Source organism: Schistocerca serialis, unplaced genomic scaffold (genome assembly GCF_023864345.2).
Source record: "Schistocerca serialis cubense isolate TAMUIC-IGC-003099 unplaced genomic scaffold, iqSchSeri2.2 HiC_scaffold_897, whole genome shotgun sequence".
Lineage (NCBI taxonomy): Eukaryota > Metazoa > Arthropoda > Insecta > Orthoptera > Acrididae > Schistocerca > Schistocerca serialis.
Window position 1 is genome coordinate 1,153,215 of NW_026048515.1, and position 26,625 is coordinate 1,179,839.

Consider the following 26,625-nt stretch of genomic DNA (forward strand, 5'->3'; position numbering starts at 1 on the left):
ACTTGAAGTGAAGCGCAGCTGGACAGCAAGAAACTCTTTAGCGTGCAATCCTCCCAACGACAGTAGTTGTGAATCTTTGAGTATGGACTCTGAAACAAAAAAAGACAACTGATTTATTAAAAAAAATAGGACTGTTAATCTGTATCTTGTGGAAAGAGGAAGTGTTGCTAGGCCGTCGCTCAGAACGTATTGTTACATTTAATGAAAATTGCTATTTCAGTGATAAAACCGAGTAAAGTATGTGTAAGAGTTGCCAAACATTTATGTATACAAAATTTTCTGGAAGTGAAGAATAGAAATATCTTGTATTTGGAAAAGGAAGTGAACTTCATTGTCGTCGCCGGCTATCAATCGACAAAATAGTAAGTGTACAAAGTTCACTAAAATACAGGAAAGTAAATGCATTCTCTAAAGTTTTAATTCAGTTCGTAACGACCTCTCATAATTTCTTAATTACAGTAATTGGATTATGTTCTTGTATAATAGTATGGTGCTGAACTCCACTGACCAATTTTGATGCAACAGGACGTGTAGTTCGAAGGGAGTTTGTGTGCCAAGCAATCTCCTTTTCTCACGAAAAGCAGATTGCTGTTTGATGTTATTTACTTACCACAGTGGTCCCTTAGGTATGAAATGCTACGAAAACTTGGGCTCAAAGCTATCCGCAATACGGCCAAGTAACCAACAGAGTCATATTTTAAATCTTAAAGAACAATAACTTCCTCCAAATTATAATACGTCACCAACTGGTGCAGAAGCTGATCATTTAAGGAGGCAGCAACCAAAATTCAGGTACCAGTTACAACTTAAAGTAAAGTCTCAATCAGAAATCAATCCCTGTCTCTCCAAACACATCTACAAATATTCATATTTTTAAGATAGAAGTCATTTATAAACTTACGCTTTCTAACGGCATTCGATAGCTCTGAAAAGAGCAGCGAGGTTGTAATTGAGCTTTCAAAAAAATGGCTCTGACCACTATGGGACTTAATAGCTATGGTCATCAGTCCCCTAGAACTTAGAACTACTTAAACCTAACTAACCTAAGGACATCAAACAACACCCAGTCATCACGAGGCAGAGAAAATTGAGCTTTCAGTGGAAGGTTTTCAAGACAGGTCACGTAAGTGTTTAACGCGAATAACAAAAGTGTTGGCAGCGCACAGGTTTTGCTGTGTTAACGTGGAAGAAGAAAGGTTTAAGATTCAGCATCCCGTCGAGCACGAGGTCATTAGAGACGGAGCGAAAGCTTGGATTGTGGAGGAAATTGTCAGTACAGCTTTTTATTGGAACGACGCCGACTTTTGCTTTAATAGCTTTCGGGAAAGCTACAAAAAAACCTAAATCTGAATGGCTGCACGCGGATTTGGACCCCTGTCCTACGAATGCGAGTTTTCGTCTTAACCATTGCGCCATGTTTACGTGGTATGCAGCCTATATGGCGTTCTCGGCCAGCAACCTTGGCTTTCACTTTTAGCACATTCACTGCAAACTGTATCTATCATTGCAATCTTCAGCTGACTTCTGACGAGTACTGACAGAATACAGGAACTCGAGAAGGCAATAAGGCACGCCGTCGAATTACCATGAATATAATGATTATTTACGACTTGTACGGTAACCAGACGACAGTTATGAGAGTCGAGGCGCATGAAAGGGAAGTAGTGGTTGAGAAGGCAGTGAGACAGGGTTAGCCTAACGCCAGTGTTATTCAATCTGTACACTGAGCAAATTGTAAAGGAAACAAAAGAAAAATTCGGAGTAGGAACTTAACTTCAGGGAGAAGGAATAAAAACTTTGAGCTTTCTCGATGACATTTTAATTGTGTCAGAGGCAGCAAAGGAAGATCAGTTGAACAGAATGGATATTGTTCTGAAAGGAGCATATAAGATTAACATCAACATAAGCAAGACAAGGATAATGGAATGTAGGCGAATTAAATCAGCTAACCGGGGTAATCAGATTAGGAAACGAGACACTTAAAGTAGTAGATGAGTTTTATTATTTGGGGAGCAAAATAACTGATGGTGGTCGAAGTAGAGAGGATATAAAGTGTGATTGACAATGGCAAGAAAAGCGTTTCTGAAGAAAAGTAATTTAATATAGATTTAAGTGTTGGGAAGTCTTTTCTGAAAGTATTCGTATGGAGTGTATCCATGTATGGAGTGAAACATGGGTGATGAACAGTTTAGACAAGAAGGGAGTAGAAGCTTTTGAAATGTGGTGCTACAGAAGAATGCTAAATATTAGATGGGTAGATCACGTAACTAATGCGGAGGTACTGAATAGAATTGGGGGGAAAGGAATTTGTGGCACAACCTGACTAGAAGAAGGGATCGGTTGACAGGACACATGCCGAGACATCAAGAGGTTATCAATTTAGTATTAGAGGGAAGTGTGTGTGTGGGGGGGGGGGGAGGTAAAAATTGTAGAGGGAGACTAAGAGATGAATACAGTAAGCAGATGGAGAAGGATGTAAGTTGCAGAAGTCATTCGGAGATGAAGAGGATTGCATACGACAGAGTGGCATGGAGAGCTGCTTCAAACCAGTCTTCCAACTATAACAACAACAATGATGGTGATTAGAGACGTATGTGATTCTTGAAAGTATCGAGCGATGGATGTGTAGCTTCTCGGTAGGTGTGCAAGGTCCATACCATTCGTGGGCAGTTGTATGCCTTGTTCAGCGATTTCCTTGTAAAGGTTGGTCTATAATGTGGCACAATCGGAGGAGCCGGGCAGTTTGTAGTTGAGGTCTACCAGTTAGAGAGGATGTGCTTCGTACTAAGGCGTGAGGAGGACTTTGATTCTATGGACGTGAGAGGGGAAGCAACCGTGGCCGATTGTCACGCTGATTATTCTAGTTACACGGCTGATGAAAGGTTTGTGATCTTAACATCATGCTGTAGTAGGAATGGATGGTTGAAGTGTTGTCCTCGTGTCCACTGAAAAGTAATCCTAGAATATCCGTCGAATATCACTGTTTCAACAACTTTTTCGATGCCAGTACACTGAAGTTGAACCAGGTAGATCACATTTACAAGGGCGTTGAACATGTTGTGGTATTACAATTTAAGAATAACAAAAATAACATAATTCATATTACAGGCAATTACATATTTACAGGTTAGGTTTGACACGAATGGAACAGTAGTCGGCCGTGGCCATAAAGTAGGAAGCATCCCGAAATTTACGAGAAATAATTTCGGGAAACGTAAATTAGGATGGGTGGATGAAGACTGGAGTCCCTATCCCATGTTTTTTTTTTTTTTTTTTTTTTTTTTTTTTACCAATTCTCTCACAATTCGGCTCTGAATTGCACTTTTGGGAACGGGCGCTGATAACCTCGCTGTTGTGCGCCCTAAAACACTAATAATCATCATCATCCCATGTTTTTAAAACAGTCCTTTCTCTTTTCGGTTTACCCTAGTGTACCGCACTGTTTCACAAAGAAGTTATTTAATGATGTAAGAAGCTACTGATACACCATTCATACATTTTTCACTCTGTTACTACACACACTACATACGTATTATGTCGTAATCTCACACTGCACACATTAACAGCTGATGTCAGGATCATAGATACGATGTTTATGTCTGTGCACCGCTACTTCTCAAGGTAGCCTGAAAAACTCAGTCAACACCTGTTTGTAACAAGTGAGACATTCAGCTCGGAAACAGGATAAGATATTACTGTTATACATTGCATAGGTATTCGAGTAAGTTTTTCCAGAAAAGAAAAAAGAATACAAGAAAAAAAGAAGAAAAAACATAGTGTGAAAGTGTTACTTGAAATAAGTAATGTTTCACTATTTTTATTACTGTTGTTATTTATGTTACATATTATAATAACCCTCTGCACAGTATCGAATGTATTGCTTAACAGATACTTTTTAATTATCGTTTAAAATAGGTTAGTTTTAGTAACATCTTTAACCTCCTCGGGCAATTTATTGTACAGTTTTATCTCTTGGCAGAAAATGCTGTTTTGAGTATTACGTTTATTCATTCTCGGTAACTGTAAGTTCATTCTAAAACTTGTTCTATTGTAGAGAACTGAACTGGTTGTGCATTAAGTATCGATGTTATTTTTTACTTACGCAGCTGACTGTTCATCGTGTGCAGTGGCTTCCGCGTCTGGGAACATTGTTTCTGCGATACTGACATTCCCTAGACACTGTTAGGCTCGATATCTCGGTTTATTGCGTAATCTTGTCTCATCCTTTTGGAAGTGATTCGAAAACCTTTCAGTGACGCAGATCTTTACTATTTAGTCCTTAATGCCGATGTGGATAATTCCTGAGGATGTGGGACCAAGTAGTGACAAGTAGGTCATAGAAGTGCTACGCAGGAAACGAAGTTATATGTCTTTGTTACTCCTCACTCGGAAGAGAATAGTTCTTGTTTGACAATACAAATGTAACGAACAGAATTAAATATTTAGATTTTCTTAAGTAAGCTGAATGATGGGAATCGTTCTCCCATTTCAAGATGTGCTGCGTAGAACGTCAAATTTTTGTGGATGCGACGTATGGTGTGAACGTAGGCACGATATCTGAGCAGTCTCAGACGCGGTTCTCTCTGAGGCGATGTGATACGCGATACGACAGGCTGCAGTAAAGGTTGCACGAAACGAACCGACGCTTATCGTTGCCACACTTGTGTTTTCACTGCGATGATACGATATGCGGATTATATACGCTATACGACAAGCAACAAGACAGCACGAATCACGTTTGTGTTTCAGTTTCTGTTGCAATCATGAGCTCTTCTGAACAGGGCGTTATTGCAGCTTATCATCAATCAAAGCTCAAAAACCAGAAAAAAAGCGAGTACTGGATACACCCATACAATGCTATAAATATCAAACATTGTTCAGCCGTTGTTTCTCGTGAGCTCTCCCGAAAAGAACACAAAGTCCACGAATGCGTCCAGACTTTTTGGAGTAACTAGTATCAGCTACTCTGACGAAGCAGGACTCAAATTTTCGACTTACTATTTCTCCTACTGAGAAGCTTTGCATTACAGTAAAGTAATTTGGTGAAAGTGTCTGAATGCCTAGTACGGTACTTTATTCATTGTGTTGTGTATATTAATAATGCTTACAAATTAATCAAGCTAGAATAGTGCTTCTACAACTGTTCGCTTTCGGAAAGTAGTATATGACTCAGCTTGAGTATTCAGAAAAAGCGCTGGATTTAAAGTGAGGTCAGTCACAGCTGATGATGGAGCAGAGGATGGCGAATTCTCCGTAGAGGTAGATAGTGTGTTTGAAGAAAGGAAGAAGCTCACGATGTTAACGCCCCAACGTGTCCACCTTGGCTTTTCCAATTGCTCATTCAGAAGTGACAGGAATTTCTCTTTCAGATCTCTTTTATGCATCTCACAGAGATTCCTGGAATCAGGAAACATGGGCTGAAAGAACATCCATTCAGCATCATCACCTACAGGTGTCTTTTCATTTCTGTAAATTTTTCATTTCCAGCTTCAGCTAGTATCAGCACCACATGAAAACGAGAAACACGAGGCAGCTCTGCGCTCCGCATGCCAGACCATAGCAGGCAGCAGTAGCCTCGCCTGTGACTCATGGCTGCCAACATCACCGTGGGAAACATTCAACATACTTCACATATTTTCTCGTTAGTCGAGAGAGGGATCGCTCTCCTTCCACCGTCAAAAAGAATTTCTATATATTAGTTATATTTCTTACACAGCAATGTATGACCTAAAACGCACGAAATGAAAATTAGCCGCTGACTATATTCTTCATTGCAAACTTTTCCAAATACTTGCAGTAGTTTACTTATTAGTGAAGTATCTCAGTAACTATAAGCAACATCGAAAAGAAAACCAGTTCATTGACGAGCTGTGATATGGAAGTATAAGATGTGAAAAAATAATTTTCTATTACCGAACAGTTTGCTTAGAATCGAATGAGAAAGCCTGCATAGCGGAGAACTGATGGGGATCTAAAAAACGTGATTATTAATTTTTTATGTGAAAAGTGAAAGTGTGCGTGAGAAACTAAGTAGAGAGAAGAATGTAGCTTTTCTTCATTTATATAAAACAACTTTTTTTTTAGCCACTGCTGATGACTCAAAATTTATGTACTGTAACACCCCACCTGTCACTTATCTGGTTTTGGCGTTTGTCTGCCCCAGCTAATTGACTAACAGATCACCAGAGAGTGCAAAACTGCCGCAATATCGGGTACGCAAAAAAAGTAATAAGGTTCTGTGACTCATGATTGAACTGCGGTGGCAGTGTTGACATTAATTGATTCAAAATTGTTCACTTTTAATTAAAAAGAGGTGCACATTGATGTTATATTCAGCTATTGAACACCAGATGCAAATGTTGAACATAAAATTAATCAAGAAAGTGAATTGGGATTTCAACTACTTGATTAAAACAGATGCAGTCGATTAGCACAAATTTATTTTAACTCCCGACCTTCAATCATCACATTACGAGACTCTCTTATCAGGCAGTGGTAATAAATTGCGTTTGCGTGGAGTAAAGCGCGATAACTCAAAAGTAATTCCTATCGACTGACCCAGGCGTAATGCGAAGTGCGAGAAGAATTCTACATTACACAGCCCTAGAGGAAACCTTGCTGACGTGATCCAACAAATTAATCACCGAATACAGCGTGGTGGAGTGGTGTCGTTGTGTGGACGTCGGCCGACCTCGTGGTGCTGCAAGGCTACGCTCATCTATTCACTCCTAGCTATCTTGCTCAGTACATAGCTGAACCAAAACTTCCTATCTCCAAGCTCAATCGTTCCATTTGCTAAGTCCTAAACTGCAGAGATGCTCACTCTTTCTCAGGCAAGCTGAGTAAAGAACGCAACGTCCGCACTCTAGGCAAGCTCAGAACAGAAGACCACTACGGGGACTTCTCCCAGTCCGCTCTTCGCCTCGGTTTCCCCTCCAGCAAAATCACTTACGCCAATTGCAGCGCAAGTCGCATTAATTATGTGTTGCTTCCCAGTGCCGACCAATGCCTGCTCTGGGAAATGAACAAATTCCCACAAAATTTCCCTTCCTGTCAACTTATGCTATTTAGCTCCTCCCAGGCCACCCATCAAGGTTAGCATCTGCACAAAACACCAATTTTTCCGGAATTCTGATTCCCAGGAAAGTACTTCAAATTCCTTGGTCCTATGTTCCCATCGGAGGCCAGCGTATTTCATTCTGTCACTCTTCACCTGATTTACTTCAGACTCTGCAGACCGTGAATTCAGTGTGAAGTTGCTATAGTCACGAACACGCATATTTTGGGCTCTGTTAACCGCTCCACCGTAGCTTTGTGCGGCTTACTCGCATGTTTCACTGAAAACGGGAAGACGGACGTTTATCAACAGGCGTACAAGTTCTCCGTCTGCTTCCCGGTACACCAGCATGGGGTCATCCACCCACTCACTGTCACTCATCTTAAGGCAGCTGGAGGCCGCGCCCCGTTACCGCTTTCTCAGAGCTTGAGCCGCCCTAAGCTGCCTATTGTCGCTTCCCATCGGCGCTCCCCAGTCGGTCACGGTCAACTCGAATACTTCCCTGGGATAAACTAGCCTCCAGTAAATCGACGCATTTCCACAAAGTTTTCATGTCATGTGGATTACTTTAAAACCATCACACGACATTAATTATTCCAATTCGTCCATACTATATCCTCTACAAGATGCACTGTGCCTTGCCAGTCATTTTTGTTCAGCCCCACTGTTCGCTCAACGTGAGTTAGGTGATCTTTAATGACTTCATGTAAGGGGCATAGTTCTTGCCATCTTACAGTACTACGACAGATTTGCTTGCAGCAGTAAGCACTCCCTGTTGCACCGGGCGGTCCAATAGAGACACGTACTGGTGTCGTATTGCTGTCGATACACTGTGAACTAGAACTTCACTATGTGATCAAAAGTATCTGGACATCTGGTTGAAACTGACTTAAGAGTTCGAGGTGCCCCCCATTGGTAATGTTGGAATTCAATATGGTGTTGACCCACCCTTAGCCTTGATGACAGCTTTCACTCTCGCAGGCTTACGCTCAATCAGCTGCTAGAAGGTTTTTCGGGGAATGCCAGCCAGTTCTTCACGGAGTGCTGCGCTGAGGAGAGGTATCGATGTCGGCGTTCCAAAACATCCCAAAGGTGTTGTATAGGGTTCAGGTCAGGTCTCTGTGCAGGCCAGTTCATTACAGGGATGTTATTCTAGTGTAACCATTCCACCACAGGTCGTGCATTATGAACAGATGGTCGATCATGTTGATAGATGCAATCGCCATCCTCGAATTGCTCTTCTGCTGTGGGAAGCAAGAGGGTGCTTCAAACATCAATGTGGGCCTGTGCTGTGTTAGTGCCACGCTAAACAAGTATGGGTGCAAGGTCTCGGCCGGCCAGTGTGACCGAGCGGTTCTAGGCGCTTCAGTCTGGAACCGCGCGACCGCTACGGTCGCAGGTTCGAATCCTGCCTCGAGCATGGATGTGTGTGATGTCCTTAGGTTAGTTAGGTTTAAGTAGTTCTAAGTTCTAGGGGACTGATGACCTCAGATGCTAAGTCCGATAGTGTTCAGAGCCATTTGCACCATTTTGAAAGCCCTCTCCTTGAAAAATACGACCACACCATAACACCACCGCCTCCGAATTTTACTGTTGGCACTACACACGCTGTAGATGACGTTCACCGGGAACGAAATGCGCAGATCAAAAAGGGTATAAGACAAGTATGTTGCCTTTCGCCCCTACTGTCCAATCTGCACATCGAAGAAGCAATGATGAAAATAAAAGAACGGTTCAGGAGTGGAATTAAAATTCAAGGTGAAAGGGTATCAAGGATATGATTCGCTGATGACATTGCTATCCTGAGTGAATGTGAAGAAGAATTACATGATCTGCTGAATAGAATGGACTGTTTAATGATTGCAGAATATGGATTGAGAGTAAATCGAAAAAGATGAAAGTTTTGAGACGTGGCAGTAATGAGAAGAGAGAGAAACTTGACATCATGATTGATGGTCACGAAGTAGATGAAGTTAAGGAATTATGCTACCTAGCCAGCAAAATAAGCAGACTAGCACTAGCAAAAAGGGCATTGTTGACCAAGAGAAGATTGCTAGTATCAAACATAGGTCTTAATTTAGGAAGAAATTTCTTAGAATGTACGTTTGGACCACTGTATTGTGTGGTAGTGAAACATGGACAGTGGGAAAACCGGAACAGAAGAGAATCGACGCATTTGAGATGTTTTGTTTCAGACGAATGTTGAAAATTGAGTGGACTGATAAGGCAAAGAATGAGGAGGTTCTGCGTAGAATTGGAGAGGAAAGAAATACGTGGAAAACACTGACAAGGATAAGGGGCAGCACGCTGGGACATCTGTTAAGAAATCAGGGAACGACTTCCATGGCACTAGAGGGAGCTGTAGAGGGCAAAAACTGTGGAGGAAGACAGAGATTGGATTACATCCAGCAAATAATTGAGGACATAGGTAATAGTTGCTGCTCTGAGATGAAAAGGTTGGCACATGAGAGAAATTCTTGGTGGGCCGCATCAAACTGGGCAGAAGACTGATGACTCAAAAAGAAGTGCATCATCAGCTGCTATAGTCAATTTTTAATGAAATGATCCTGTATACCTGGTAACGTTCTAGCCTCACTGATGTAAGAGAAGTTTTCATGAATGTTAATGGAGTATGTTTTCCAACAACTCTTTTAAATGAAGGTTGTGCATGTTAACAATCGACCCTCATTAATTGTGCAAGATGTCAAAATATTTTTTGTTTGCAATGTTTTTATGATAATTGTCATTCTGGTGCTTGTATGTATAATACGAAACTGAAAATTAAAGACGATATTGAGAAGATATTTATATAAATAAAACCCTATCCGAAATTTTGTTATAGTGGTAATTAAAGCTTTAATTTACTTACATTAGAATTGCTTTTGAAATTATTCACCTTTTTGAAAAGAGCATATTAATTGTAATTCACATTAATTATGTCAATTGGCTGTAACAGTCTTAAATAAAATAAAATTCTTTGTGATTTAATTGATAATATTTTAGGTTATTAACTTTATTGAAAAGTAGTTACAATTTTTGATACAATTAAAAAACAAAATAAAAAGTTAGCCAAAGGTTGGATCGAAGCTGGAAAGTCCCCGTGGCAGGCGTAGCCATTTCGTTTTGCTGGCCGAGCGTGTAACTTAACCGGTATACGAGCTGCGCGTAAAACTTTAGAGCCCTTTTCCTCGGAATGTTCCGACTAGTGCGCATTACATCTTTTGTGGGTAGATACACTGCGAAGTCTCGTTCCGAACTGAATTTCAGAGACCGTAAGGTCGCCCTCTCATTTCTTCACGTACACAATACATAGTCACATAAAATAATCATCATTCTTACAATATTTTGATTATTACGACTGTGAACAGACTGCGTTGAATATGTCTCATTCCTTCAACCACAGTAAACCGACTTCATGTATAGCAAATAACCAATTACGCCATTTCGGCTCGATCACGCTTCCACAGATAACATTACACTAAAGATATATTTCTGAATATTTAGATCGAAGTAAGTGTTCTTTGTGTAATATAAAGTTTTCCATCTAATTTGTGTTTATGCTGTAATTCGGTTCATTTAATTATTTTTACTTTACAAGATATAACAGTTTATTTATTTGTTATTAAACTCAACGTAAATGGTTTCAGGATGATTAGCTTTCTATACTGAACATTTTTTTTTTTGCACAAAAAGCGTGCCGAATGTACTCATATTCATCAGAAAGATAAATAAATAATGATAACAGATAAATGCAAAGATAAACCAAGATCCCCCACGAAACGTCATGGACCGCGGAAATCCGAACAAAAATGGTATCGGACGATTCATAAATAGAGACCGGCGTAGACGATTTCAAATTGGTAAAAGAATCCTAGCCTAGGATTGTTCCACGCTTCTGCAGAGCAATGCAGAATGGCAGACGGTCTATCGTGAGTCATATCGCCACCGATTGGAGTGAGGAACTCAGTACTACCAGATTTAGCAGACGACGATCGCCATCACATCCAGGATCTTCCCATGACTTTTAGCCACTGAGCGTAGCTATGCAACGTTCATTTCCCGTAGACAGGGTGAGCATTAATAAAATCGACAAACTGCAGGGACGGATTCCTGACTGTAAACGGAGGAAAAAAGTTCCTATGAACATGTGTTTGGAAATGCATCGCCGCTACGGTTCCTTTGACCACGGGCCGTGTGTTCCTTGTGTGTTGCAGGGTGTGTGGTTTACGCTGCGCACTGAAACAGCGAAATGGTCCGGTACTCACGTCGGGAACAAAATTGTTCAAATGGTTCTAAGCACTATGGGACTTAACATCTGAGGTCATCAGTCTCCTAGACTTAGAACTACTTAAACTTAACCTAACCTAAGGACATCACACACATCCATGCCCGAGGCAGAATTCGAACCTGCGGTCGTAGCAGCAGCGCGGTTCCGGACTGAAGCACCTAGAACCGCTCGGCCACAGCGGCCGACTCGTCGGGAACAAGCTGGTGTTTGTGTACGACCAAGCAGATGGAAACGATCGAGAGGCAGCGCGGCTATACTAAAACAAGTACCATCACAGACACCGACCTCATCACCCAACATTTCAATCCCATTTTGGGCGTTTGTGTGCTCACGGGTCCTTTCACACAGACGAAAGTGCAGGGAGGCGGCGGACAGTTTGTACACCAGACCCAGAGGACCGTGTTCCGCCTCTCGATCGTTTCCATCTGCTTGGCCTTTCACAAACACCATCTCGGATTGTTCCCGACATGAATATCGGACCATTCTGCTGCTTACAGTACGCTGCGTCAATCACAATGCCTGCAACACACAAGGAATACACAGCACGTGGTCATAGGAACTGTCATTCGTCAGCGCCAACGATGCATTTCCGGGCGCATATTGATAGGACCTTTTCCTCCTCGATTTCCAGTCAGGAATCCGTCCCTGCAGTTTTTCGGTTTTATTAATGTTCACCGTGTGTAGTACGAGAGCCGTAGCAGGGAGAGTGTAAAGCTGAGTAATCGATTCCACCGTCCACTTGGACAACGGTCGTAAGCAGTGGGACGCCATCAGCGTGGAATTTGAACGGGCGCTGTTGGTGAGTCAGGTCGCGTGAACTAGGCCATGGCGTGGTCGGTCTTACGTCACCAGGCGTACGTAGCCCGCCATAAACGTAAAACTTCGACCCGGTGACACATCGTAACACCTCGGTGTCGCCCTGGTCAGCTTAACGACACGTTACTTGCGCGAGGCCGAGGCCTACGAGAAAGACAGGTCGCGGCGCGAACGTCACGAAGGTAGTCCTGCACTCCCTCGCTCGCTCAAATCAGCAAACTACGTTTCTACACCTGTTAACTCGTAACTAGGCGTGTCCGTACAAACAAAAACTGAATCTTCTGCTGGAATCCGCTATTATGGAATCTTAGTGTTATTAGTCCTATAATGTGAAGTCCATGGGCCTACTTATAATTTGTTACAGCTGTATTGGCGTACAATAAAATAAAATCATACTAAAATAATTATAAGTTGCATAAGGCACCACTTCCAGCATGTGATGAATACTGTTAAGCAGAAGAGACTAAATGCTATAAACAAGCCGGTATACCATTTATATCGAGTACTGATCTTGAATTGAATTTTGCTGTAGTACTGTTAATCAGTAAGACTTCATAATAGCAGAGTCCAGTGGAAGATGCAATTCTCGTCAGTATTTACACGCCCAGCTGCGAGTTAACAGGTTGCGAGTTCAGGCCTACCTTTGCGACATACGCGCCGCGGCCTGTCTTTCTCCTGGGCCTCGCGCGAGGCGGACAACATACGTTCTCCTCCTTTCTTTAGTGTACCTGTGTTATGACAGGGTTCAACTGGAGGCTCTCCATCGCTTCCCCTTTATGAGCACATTCCTTCATCAGTTTGTGTGTACGCCCGTTTCTCGTGTCGTCCGTCATTCCGATTCCTACCTCTTCCTCTCATTCCTTTCACTTTTCCCTGTAGAATCTTCCGTCGCAGACAATTCATACGCAATATAAGTCCCAACCAAGATTTATTCGTCTTTCTGATCTCTTATAATAATTTTCTTTCTTTCCTTATTTTTTTTTCATTTCTTCTTCATTCTTAAGTTCTTCAGTCACTTCCCGTAAGCATTCTCCTTCCCGTAAGCATTCTCCTCCATTGCCACATTTCAAAACTTTCTAAATATCTTTCGTCTTCAATTTTAACTGTCCATGATTCACTGCTGTATAACACTAAATTCCAGTCACAACATTCAGAAAATCTTTTCCTCAGTACCTTTGGAACTTCTCCAGCTCTTAGTAACTGCTTGACCTTCTCAAATGCTCTTTTTCCCGTAGACATTTTCCTCCTTATTTCTTCCGTATAGCTTCGTTCCACGGCATTAAACTTGCCACGTACATAAAGGATTTCACTTGTTATATCTTTTTCCGATCTAAGAGTATGTTAGCTTTCGCTTCAATCTCGCTTATTCTCACACTTATGTCTTTCCTGTATTTAACTGCATTTCATATATATCGTCCCTTCTTTCGATACTCTTCAGCATCTGCTGCAGGTCCTCTTCTGAAACGTCCAGTACTGCTTGATTATCCGAGTATTTTGAATTTCTCCTTTCTCTTCCATAGTCTTACCTATCAGTCTCCTCCAAAAAATTTGAATAGCTTCGGTGGTAGTGGGGATCCTTGCCTTCATCCCTTCCAATGTTAATCTCACTCCCCACTCTATCATTTTCGGGCTTTGTGTACTTCTCCTTTACAAAATTTATTTATTTCGAATATATGCCAACATCTTTTAAGATTCTTGGTAATATACTCCAGTCCACTCTATCAAATGCCTTCTCCGTGTCAATAAAATTAATATATAAATATAAAACAGCGTACTTTTATCAAAAAAAGTGCAACGCAAAAGAATGCAAAGACTATACGTCAATTAGATCTATATACTATTTTACGAAGGCTGTAACGAGTACAGGAAATATACGAAGGGTAAACGAACAAAAGATGCTGTAGGTTGTCTGAGGATGATTGGACAAACAAAGATAGAAACGAACAAGGAGGTACATATTACAACACATGAGCGCAACAGTAAAACAGCACAGACACAGTCTGTGATATATCTCAAATCTTTACTACAAAAATTACACAAATTGCAGAGAATCTTAAACTCTGTACTTTGTCGTAATGAACTAATGATAGGAAATGGATGTTTGGTTTCTTATTGATATAAAAAATGGAAAGGGAGTAGTAAGTCTTAAGATTTGTCTATGATATTATACATCTGTCAAAGATGGCAAAGGGTAGGAACATCAGTTGAACAGGTCAATAGCGTCTTTAAAAGAAGTATGAGATGAACACCAAAAAAAGTCAAACAAAGGTACCTGAATATTGTCGAATAAAATTGGGTGGTACCAAACGAACTCGATTAGGCAAGAGACCTGAATTTAGTGGATCAGGTTTCCTGTTTGATAGTAAAATAAAGTCGATGGTCGAAATACAATGGCCATTCAATAAGTAATGCAACACATTTTTTCTCGTCCAGTTGCGGTTGAAAAAATGCGGAATTGCTTGTAGGACATCGTGTAATATTCTCGCTTCAGCTCCTATAGTTTGATGATGGCGGCGCTACAGGTTGCCTTCAAAGTGACGTCAGTAACGGAGGTGCGTTCGAGCAGAGGGCTGCCACTGAGTTCCTTCCGGAGGAAAACTAGAGCATTGCAGATATTCAGAGGCGCTTGCAGAATGTCTAAGGGGGCGTGGCAGTGAACGAAAGCACGGCGAGGCTTTCGGCGAGGCGTCTGTTGCCATCGCAACACAGTCGCGCAAACCTGTCTGTCCCCCGCTGCACAGAGCTGTGATCCCTGCAATGCTGGAACGTGCGGACACTCTCATTCGAGGTGATCGACGGATCACAAACAAACATCTCACTGCTCAACTGGGCATCTCTCTTGACAGTGCTGACACACTCGTCCACCAGTTAGGGTACTGGAATGTGTGTACCTGCTGCGTTCCTCGCCGCCTAACAAAAGACCATAAACAGCAACGAAGGACCATCTGTGCGGAACTGTTTGCGCGTTACAAGGCGGATCGTGACAACTTTTTGTCGAACATCGTCACGGCCGATGAGGCATGGGTTCGTCACATCGAGCCGGAAACAAAACGGTGATTCATGCAGTGGTGCCACACTCCCTCTCCTCCGAAGAAAAAAATTCAAAGCCACCCCCTCAGCCGGCGAAGTAATGGCGACAGTCTTCTGGGACGGTGAAGGGGTTATTCTGTTTGATGTCCTCCCTCACGGTGCAACGATGAACCCCAGAGTGTATTGTGCTATCCTCAGAAAACTGAAGAAACGACTTCTGAGTGTTCGTCGCCACAAAATTCCAAACGAACTCTTCCTTCTCCATGACAACGCAAGATCACGCACAGCTCTGCACACCCGAAAGGCGCTCACAAAATTTCATTGACTGTTCTTCCTCATCCACCCTACCGCCCAGATCTCGTTCCTTTCGACGTCCATGAAGGATGCATTGCGTGGGAAGCAACACGTGTATGATGGGGAGGTTGTTGATGCAACAAGACGTTGGGTCCGATGTCGACCAGTAGTCTCGTACGATACGGGCATGCAGGCCCTAACCGTAAGGTGGTGTAAGGCCGTCGACTGAACGGAGATTCCATTGAAAAATAGGGTTTTGTATCTACTATTCCAGTTCATCTATTTTTCACCATCCGTGTACACTCTCCAGTAACATTAATATGACCACCTGCCAAAAGCCTGAATAACCACATTTTGAAGCACGGACCGTAGCGAGACGTGGAGGAGGAGTCAAGGAGTTTCTGGGATGTACCGACATGGATGTGGAGCCGTGCGGACTCCGGTACCTCTCAGTTGAGGGTCCTTGGCCCGGTCAGCCAGATCGACGTGGTCCCACAGATTCTCGACTGGATTATACCTGGGGAGTTTTGTGGCCGGGGGAGTACGGTAAAATCATTTTGGTGCTCTTCAAACCACACACGAACATTGCAAGCTGTGTCACATGTTGCATTGTCCTGCTTGTATATGCCATCGTGCCAAGGAAAAACAAACTGCCTGTAGGGGTGGTGGACATGGTCCCCAAGGATAGATGCATACTTATGTTGATCCACTGCGCCTTCCAGAATGTCGAGATACCCACAGAATGCCACGAAAACGTTTCCCGGACCACAAAGCTCCTTCCTCCGGCGTCGGCCCTGCCAACGATTGCAGCAGGAGGTTACACGCCAATGGCCATCTGTCTGATGTAGTATAAAACGTGATACATCTGTAAACCCCACCTGTCACCACTCAGTGGACGTCCAGTTGTACCAGCATGTACCTCTTGCGGAGGCCAATATGCAGCCCCTTGCTTAATCTGGGATGTCAGTTACTCAACATTTGCGCCTCTTTTCGCCCATAGGCATCTCCACAGCCATCGTTCACCCATCTCATCTATGGCCCACAGTTGCCTCGGCGCCAGTTTTGGATGCAGTCACTTTACCTTCACATTATACTGTAATCAGAGTGGCACCCGAGTAGTTTACAGCCTTAGCCATTTCGGAAATGCATCCTCTTGGCTCAAAGCCAGCGATCTTGCCCTTTTGGACGTCAGATAAATGGTTCAAATGGCTTTGAGCACTATAGGACTTAACACTGAGGTCATCAGTCCCCTAGACCTTAGAACTACTTAAACCTAACTAACCTAAGGACATCAAACACGTCCATGCCCGAGGCAGGATTCGAACCTGCGACCGTAGCAGTCGCGCGGTTCCGGACTGAAGCGCCTAGAAGCGCTTGGCCACAACGGCCGGCGGAGGTCAGATAAATCGCCCCGTTTACACACCACGACAAAGAACACTGTTAATCCGCTCCCCTCCTCCCCATCCTCCCCCAGAACCCACTTTAAATACCCTCCAGTGCTAGTGGTACCGCCTGCTGTCTGTACTTGGTTATTGCACGTTAACGTGGAACATAGCTGGTGCTCACATTAATGTGATGAACCGTGTATTTCCGTCATTGTTTCTACAGTGAACAGATTGAACAGTAGTGGAGAAATACTTCTCTATTTCTCTTCCATTGTTATGGTTTCTTCTTGATTCTCGTGCATATAGCAACTTATTTGTCCTTCGACACAGCTAACATAGATTTTTCTCAGAATTTCAAACAACTTGGCACCATTCTAGATCATAGAATGCTTTTTTAGGCAGAATGGGTTCTGACCTTTTTAAAAAAAATTTTTTCCACTATCAAGCGCAACGTGAGAACTATGTCCATCGCCCTAACGTTTTCTAAAGCCAATCAGATCATCATCTGATAGATCTTGCATTTTCTTTTCCATTATTCCTTATAATATTCATATCAACAAGGTGGCCTTGCCACAGTGCTAACACCTGCACCCGTCAGATCACCGAAACCGAAGTTGAGCGCTGCCGGCTTTGCTAGCATTTGGATGGGTGACCGTGCGACTCTGGCGAGCGCTTATGCCGATGCCTCTTCTTTAGTCTTTTTCTTCTTCTTGTTTACCCCGGCTTCTTGAGATCTCTTGTGAAGGGACACGATACAATAAGTTCCGTAGTGATGTAGGACAATCAATGAAGTTACACAACAGTTGATTATTTAACTTTTGAAACCGCTGGTTTATTAGCAATTATGGAAAGGAAAACACTCATACTCTCATGCAGTCAGCAAACTTCGTGTAACATCTTGTGTGTGTAATGGGCCTAGTCGCATACCGTTCTAACGATTAATTAAGCTGCTTCACAGTGTTGCTAGGCAACGTAATCAACAACATGATACGTGGCTCAATTGAAACTGGACCTCGATATTTTGAATAAACTTTCGGTTCATTTTTTGTCAAAGTCAGCACTTGTTTCAAAATTAATTTCCAACTTCGTGCATTAAGTCCAAACGCATTTGCAATTATTGTACTCGATTTACTGGACAGCTCGATCACGCACTGGCGTGTGGCGTATTTCAAATCGAGCGCGCAAGTTTGTTTTCCCTAATGGGCTAAACAACTCTTCTGTAATAACGTGATGTGTCTATCTCGCGTAAAGTTCAAATGAAAATGGATTTACTCTCCATTCGGGTCAAGATCACAAAATAAAATTCACCACATAGGTCAGCGAACTGTACACGCGCACTTTTAGCACTCTAAGTGATAACTCGTCTCAGAGTAAAAGCCACACGTAAATTCTCAATTTTTTTCCATAAAAAATACAAGACACCTTTATATTGAACAAATAAATACTAAATACTAATACTAATTAAACATTAAAATGGCTCTGAGCACTATGCAACTTAACTTCTGACGTCATCAGTCGCCTAGAACTTAGAACTAATTAAACCTAACTAACCTAAGGACATCACACACATCCATGCCCGAGGCAGGATTCGAACCTGCGACCGTAGCTGTCCCGCGGTTCCGGCCTGAGCGCCTAGAATTAAACATTATACTAATAGTAAATACTAATTAAACATTTAAATACCAATTAAACATTTCCGATTCTGAATAAACTTCAAGAACTTGTATTTCATAATAAATAAAATTTTATCGCCTGAGAGAAATCATTAGTTTGCTAAAGCGGATTCAGATTACAGTCAACTCGTGTCTGGACGATAACGTCACGAATCGACACTTGCTTGGAATGAACGAAATACCTGTACTAAAAAATACTGTCCGTTGAGTAATTTACCGACTTTTATAACAAATTTGGTGCCTCTTGCATCGCTACACGCTGTTGGCGAGCGGGTTGCATTCAGCCCTTGCGAAGACAATTGAAGAGCTACTTTTTTGAGAAGTGGCGAGTCCGGTCACAAAACTGCCAACGGCTGGGAGAGCGGTGTGATGTCACATAGCTCTCCATATCTGCATCCAATGAGGCCTGTTGGCTGAGGATGACACGGCGGTCGGTCAGTACCCCGTTGGGCCTTCCGAGGCCTGTTCGTACGGAGTTTCGTTCATGACAACAACTTGGATGAGCTGTTAAGCTGACTGTACGACAGATGTCACACTTATATGCTTGCTATCTTCGGGACTGTATGAATGATATTCTTCTGGGAGTCCTATGGTATCTCTCCAGGTTCATAAATTCTAGACACTAACCTGAATAGTCATTTGGTTGACATTTCCACTAGAAATCTTTGACCACCTTACCTTACAGTTATACTCTTGATAAATTACTCTAACAATGAAAGTTAGATCGATGCGCAGGTCTTATTTTCAGACGTCTTTTGTCAACACGAATACAGTTCCTCGTTGAGTATTCGAACGTGGAGACGACAGTTAAAATTTCTAAAGACAACACGACAATCTTTAAAAAAATCCAGCTATGAAATATATGAACACTGACAGAAAAGAAATCGCAACACCAAAAAATAATTAGAGTAATGACATTTCCGGAATACATTTGTCTAGGTATGTAGACTGGCAATGGCAAGGAAAGCGTTTCTGAAGAAGAAAAATTTGTTAACATCGAGTATAGATTTAAGTGTCAGCAAGTCGTTTCTGAAAGTATTTGTATGGAGTGTAGCTACAGAAGAATGCTGCAGATTAGATGGGTAGATCACATAACTAATGAGGAGATATTGAACAGGATTGGGGAGAAGAGGAGTTTGTGGCACAACTTGACAATAAGAAGGGATCGGTTGGTGGGACATGGTCTGAGGCATCAAGGGATCACCAATTTAGTATTGGAGGGTAGCGTGGAGGGTAAAAATCGTAGAGGGAGACTAAGAGATGAATACACTAAACAGATTCATAAGGATGTAGGCTGCAGTACGTATTGGGAGATGAAGAAGCTTGCACAGGATAGAGTAGCATGGAGAGCTGCATCAAACCAGTCTCAGGACTGAAGACCACAACAACAACAACAGGTATCGTATGTAATTGCTTAACATTGAAGGGTCACAGATTAATGTAAGAATAGGATAAGCCATTAATAACCGGTGTAACCGCTAGAATGTTGAATGCAAGCATGCAAACGTGTATGCATTGTATTGTACAGGTGCCGGATGTCATTTTGTGGGATGGAGTTCCATGCCTGTATCGCTTGGTGGGTCAAGACAGGGATGGTTAATGCTGTTTGTGGATGACGCTGGAGTTATCGTCCGATGATGTCACATATGAGCTCAATTGGAGACAAATCTGGTGATCGAGTGGGCCAAGCGAACGTTGGACATTCTGTAGAGCTTGTTGGGTTACAACAGCTGTAAGTGGGCGAGCGTTATCCTGTTGGAAAATACCCCCTGGAATACTGTCCATGAATGGCATCACAACAGTTCGAATCACGAGACTGATAAACAAATCTGCAGTCAGAGTGCTTGTGATAACCACAAGAGTGTTACTCCTGCGATGCGAACTCGCACCCCAGACCACAGCTCCAGGTATATGTCCAATGTGTCTAGTACACAGACAGGCTGGTTGCAGGCGCTCAACTGTTCTCCTTCTAACCAACACATGGGCATTACTGGCGTCGAGGCAGAACCAGCTTTAATCAGCAAACACAACAGACCCCCCATCCTGTCGCCCAGTAAGGTCTCCCATGACACCACTAAAGTCGCAAATGGCGGTGGTTTGTGGTCAGTGGAATGCAGACCGCAGAACGTCTGCCTAGGGGTTGTCTCAGAAGTAACTGAATTGTAACAGTCTGTTCCGTCACACTGTAGTGCCAACTGTTACTCGAACTGCTGCTTCAGATGCAGTACGACACTCAGAGCCATGCGCCGATCACGATGCTCTTTCCTCTTGGTAGTACCACGTGGCCGTCCATAGCCCGGTCTTATTGCTACCGTACAGTCTCGTGACCTTCGCTGCCAGCAGTTCTGCACAATGGCTACATTCCTGCCAAGTCTTTCTGCAGTGTCGCAGAAGGAACATCCAGCTCTCGCAGCCCTACTACGCGACCTCGTTCAAACTCAGCGAGGTGTTGATAATGGCGCATTTGTCACCTTGAAGTCATTCTTGACTAACATCAATTCGCCACATCCAATCTCAAAGGTAACTAACGTTCATTATCTGATTTGCGCTACTGCAACCACTGCTACGCGACTGGCCAGAAATTTGAATAGAAATCATCTTTTAGATGTAGAAACACGCCTACCAACTTTTGGCTATGTCGCACAACTCCTTCGTGGTGTTGTGATTTTTGTGCCGCCAGTGTTCTAGCGTGTGTAATAACGGAATATGTACTTAAATTGTACATATTTGTGTTCTGAGCACTATAGGTGTCAAAGGGCCTCCTCGTCTGCAGTTTTCTCGAGGTAAAATCAGCTCGTCCACTCACGTAACGACGACGTCGCCTTGTATTTTTGAGAAAGACTGACCCACTCTTTTTGGTATAGCATTGAGTTTATTGTGTGTTACTTTTACGGTTGTATTGTGGCGCTAGTAAATGGCCTTTCTCAGTGCCTACAATCGTTTCTGCTTTACGCGACCGTTGAGCTATTGTTGACTCTAGTTACACACCGAACTACACAGCTGCCCAGAAAGCCGTTAAATTTGGAAAGAGTTTCAGCTACACTGTAAATGTTTTGAAATGCTCAGCTTTATGTCTGTTGAAGCGGCAATGGTTTTAACAAAAAGGCGAGTGAATATCCACGTGGGCGCAGTTTGCTACAGCTCGTCTAATCTATGAGAAATCCTTTCCGAGAATACATCATACTGCTTTGAGTGCTCTGGAACTCGTCACGTGTTGCTGTTAACAGCCCTGCTACGACGTCAGCCTGAAGTAGATACGCATTTAGCGCCATCGCTACTATTGCTCGATTGCGACATTTTACTGCGCAAATATCTAGAGATTTCATTCCTCTTGTAAATAGGTGACCCGTTTTTAACTTATTCTCAAAGACATGGTACTTCATATTTACTATCTGCTCAAATTTCATCAGATCACAGGTAAAATCCTGTGGTTTGTGAATGGGATGAATGTCGTAGAGAAAATGAACAAAATGTGACATAAATTATTGCTACAAGAACTATCACTTACTTTTTCTTCATACCCATAGAGATTTACAGTTCGAGAACGGAATAATTCCGTTTTTTTAAATAATTACGAGTGACTTACCACTAAATGTACCAGATATTTATGTCTCGATAGTAAGAGCATAATTAAAATGTTTTTTTTTATCTCCGTGGCTCAGTTAACAAGACGTTTAAAAAAATTACAATCTTCAACACCTTCAGCAACATCGTATGCTGTTTTTTACAATCGTATTGACCAACTAGGATCACGTTAACAACTTCAGTTCCTCTTCTTCCTTTGTTGTTTCCTATTTTTCCAGTATTCCCTCATTTTCTCCCCATGAAGTCTCTTCCTTTTTTCTGTCCATGTTGTTCCCGACTTTTTATTTCTTCTGCTTTGAAAGCCTTCCAAATTTAGTATCTTGTTTTTCAAACGGTTTCTTTCTGCTATTTCTGATTCTTTGATGTTGTTTCTTTCAAGATCTTTTCTTACTTCTGTAATCCATGCTACTGTCGATTTCTTCTTCCAGAAATGTAGGAGTATTTGTTTTGTTAGTCTATTTCCATCCATTCGGTAGAGATGTCCAAAAAAGATTAATCTATATTTTTGTAGATCTCCTCATTACTTCTTATTTTCCAACCATCTGCAGTTTTCATTGCACCCATTTTTTTCTAATAATCCTTCTTTCCAGTACCCCTAGTTTGTCCATCTTATAGTTCATCGTTAGGCATTCAGACCCATATAAACATTGTGGTCGTTCCACTGTAGTGTAGTGTTTTAGTTTTGTTTTTCTAGATATACATTTCTTGTTGTAAATATTTTTGGTCAAACTATGTGCTCTTTCCATTTTGTTGATTCTTACATCTATTGCAGATTTTTCTAGTCCATTCTGTTGTATAGTTTCTCCAAGATATTTAAATTTATTTACTCGCTCTATTTTACCTATTTGTGTTTCTATGTATTTTGGTGCATTTTTTATATTTGTCATGAATTTTGTTTTTTCAGCTGAAATTTTGAGACCAGTTCTGTTTGCTAATTTTTCCAGAATGTTTATTTGAGTAACTGCTTCTGTCAGGTTTTCTGAAAGTATTGCGAAATCACCCGCAAAAGCCAAGCAGTTTACCTTACTTCCATTTGCTTTCCTTCCCAGAGTTATTGGTTCAATTTTGTGATTTTTTAGCTCCGAATTCCAGTTCCTTACAATTTGTTCTAGAACACAGTTAAACAGTAAAGGTTATAAACCATCACCTTGTCCAACACCAGTTTTTATTTCAAAAGGCTGAGATACTTCTCCCATAAATTTGACATTAGATACTGTACCTGTTAGTGTTTCACGAATTGTATGCTTTTGTTATTCACATTGAACATATTTAGCAACTATGTTTATTTTCAACAGAAGTATTCAAAACTTGAGAACTCGTTACTGGGATACCGGGACGTCTTTGTGGAAGTAGAACGTTTAAAAATATCACAAGGAAAAAAAATAGTGGATTGGATAGAAAATAAAAGTACAGAACCTATGTTTGTTTAATGCCATCTCGTAAAAACATCCGAGTGGCATTCTCATACTGAAAAGTATTGAAACATTAACAATAATTATGCAGGAAATATACTGCAGCTATTACGCGGGTCAAACTGGTATTACTGTATATACTGAAGCATACAATATTTTTCAAAATGGTTCAAATGGCTCTGAGCACTATGGGACTTAACATCTGAGGTCATCAGTCCCCTAGAACTTAGAACTACTTAAACCTAACTAACCTAAGGACATCACACACACATCCATGCCCGAGGCAGGATTCGAACCTGCGACCGTAGCTGTCGCGCGGTTCCGGACTGAAGCGCCTAAATTCGCTCGGCCACCACGGCCAACCAATATTTTTCACTTACGTTTCGTGACACCCCGTATTCGGAGATACATGGCTGGACAAAAATATGGAAACAGCGTGAAAAATGCGTGACTGAACATAAATGCAGATGCATGACAAGCTTGAACGTTGCGCTTTAATATCTGATCACGAACGCCCTCAATAAGTGTTTTGTGTAGTTATGAGGGCATTACGTCGGAGATAAGTGAATTCGAAAGTGGAAAATAGTTGGTGCTCGTATGGTGGGTGTTTCCGTAACGAAAGGGGCAGAAGTGGTCAGTGTTTCAAGAGGCACCATAACGAAGATTTATACCCTGTACAGGGAAAGCGGAAAAACATCAACATGGACGAATTTGTGTGTTGATTAGTGGTGACAGACGATCATTCTAGAGGATTATGAAGAAAAATAAGACGTCGACAGCTTCAGAAGTCACTGCAGAACAGAATGTCACACTCGCGAACCCTGTCAGCATCACATAATACGAAGGCAACTCCATCAGCAGGGAACTGCATGGTGAGCTGGAATCCTCCAACACCACACATCAGTGGTACAAATATCAGTAACAGAAAAATGTGGCGCCGAAGCCATAAAACCCGAGCCATGCGGGAGCAATGGTCGGAAGAATCTTGTTTCACAATGTTTCCAATTTCGGCCGTGTTTACGTCCCGTGAGTGAAAGATGACAAGGGTTCGATGATGATCTGAGCATCCATATCGTGGTATTCCATGGGCCCCATGGTTACTTTGACGTCTCATGACTGCCAAGGGTTATTGTGACTATTTTGGCTGAACAGGTCTACTCCATAGTACAATCTCTGTTCCTCAGTGGTGATGCTGTGTTCGAAGACGACGGCGTCCATGTTCGCATTGTTCTCGTAGTTCAGGAGTGATTTTTCGATCACGAGGATTAATTTTCGCGTCTCCCCTAGTCACCAATGTCACCGGATCTCAATATTTTGAGCCTTTGTGGTGCGTGGTGGCTATCCACCTACATCATGGTTATCTGAACTTGCGACAACTTTGCAGGAAGAATGGTATAAGATTCGACTGAAACCCATACAGGACCTGTATTTATCGATTCCCAGGTGACGGGAAGCGGTTTTGAATGCGAACGTTTTTCCTACTCCGCATTAGGCATGATCATGTGTTCCGCTTTTTGGTGTTTCCATATTTTTGTCCAAACCCTCTACATACATGCACAGAGAGCGGAAAATTGCTCCTATATTCTAGTAAGAGGAAATTTGCTTGCGGCTTTCGGAAATTTCCTTTGCGAATTGCAATTGATCACAAGAACTATTTACGAATAGTTGATGGACAAATTTGTAGCGTAGAGTAATTCGAGAGGAACGAATGGATTTTAGATAAGAGACGATTTCACACAAGAGATACAAATAATTTATGTTCATTTTCCTTATTTGTTGTTTAATTTAGTCTAACAGATTAGGGCCTTCTGGCCCTTTCTTACTTTGGATAACGAACTGTAAGCACAAGATCTGTTAGTAAATATCAGGAATGAATTTTAACTCTGAAGCCGTGTATGCTTTGATTTGAAACTTCATGTTGGATTCAAACTGCATGCCAGCCTAGGATTCGAACCTGGGACCCTTGCCTTTCATGTACAGCTTTTTAATTTCTGTGCTTACTTGTGGCACAGTTGTGCACACGTGTAACATGTTATTGTGAATATTACCTATGAAAATAATAATAGTGATTAATAATAATAATAATAATAACAGCAGACATTCAGAATAACAATAATATTAGTATAGAATTTTTGATGCTGTGTTAAATATGACACAGGAGGGATAATGGCAGGTGAAGGTTGAGGTGACAGCAGTAGTAATTGTCACAAAAGAGAAAGAGAGAGAATAGAGGTCTCTGTAATCATTGAGGAGGGAAATGTGAAGGGATAGGAGAGCTCTAACTAGAGTGAGCTGTAGGACAAGCATCTGGAAGAGACGGCTATTATAGTAGAAGGTGGACCATTAAATCTTTTGATGCCGGAAACAAGTGCAATAGCTCTAAGGTTTGGCAAAATATCATTCCAAAATCTGGTTCCTGACGTAGAAAAAGATAATGAAAGGTGACTGTGTTGTATAGCAGTATAGAGAGAAATTTTGCTTGTTTGTTTGTTAATGGCGAATATCTGCCCAGATAAAGGTACTAGGAAAGTTTTGCAATACAGCTTTATTTATTTAATTTTGTCGAAGTAATTTCCGCCGCATTGAATACAGCTCTCCATCCTCCGAAACCAATCCGTAAACCAGTTCTCCCAAGTTTCTGTTGGGAGTAAGGCACACTTATTGTCCCAAGACCTCAGGTGGCCCTCATCACTTGGTAAGTGCACTCCTTTCAGCTTCATTTTCACATGTGGGAACAGTCCAAAGTCACAAGGACCGAGGACCAAGGACTGTAAGGAGGGTGCTGAAGACGTATCAGTCCTGCACCCCGCAAATTTTCGGTGCATACTTCGGCGCGGTGAGCTGGAGCGTCGTTGCGATGGAGGAGCCAAATGTCCATTCTTGACTTCCGTCGAAGGTTCTTCAAAGAGTGGATGACTTTGGGCAGGCACTGCTCAGTGTGCCTCTTAGCTGCGACTCTCTTCCATGTGTCCAAAAAATCACGCTCTACAATTTCACTCGATTTGAAAAAGACAGCTGTCACTTTTTTCTTTACTGGTCGGGATTTTCTGACAGCTACAGGAGTGTCATCTTCAAAGACCCAAAA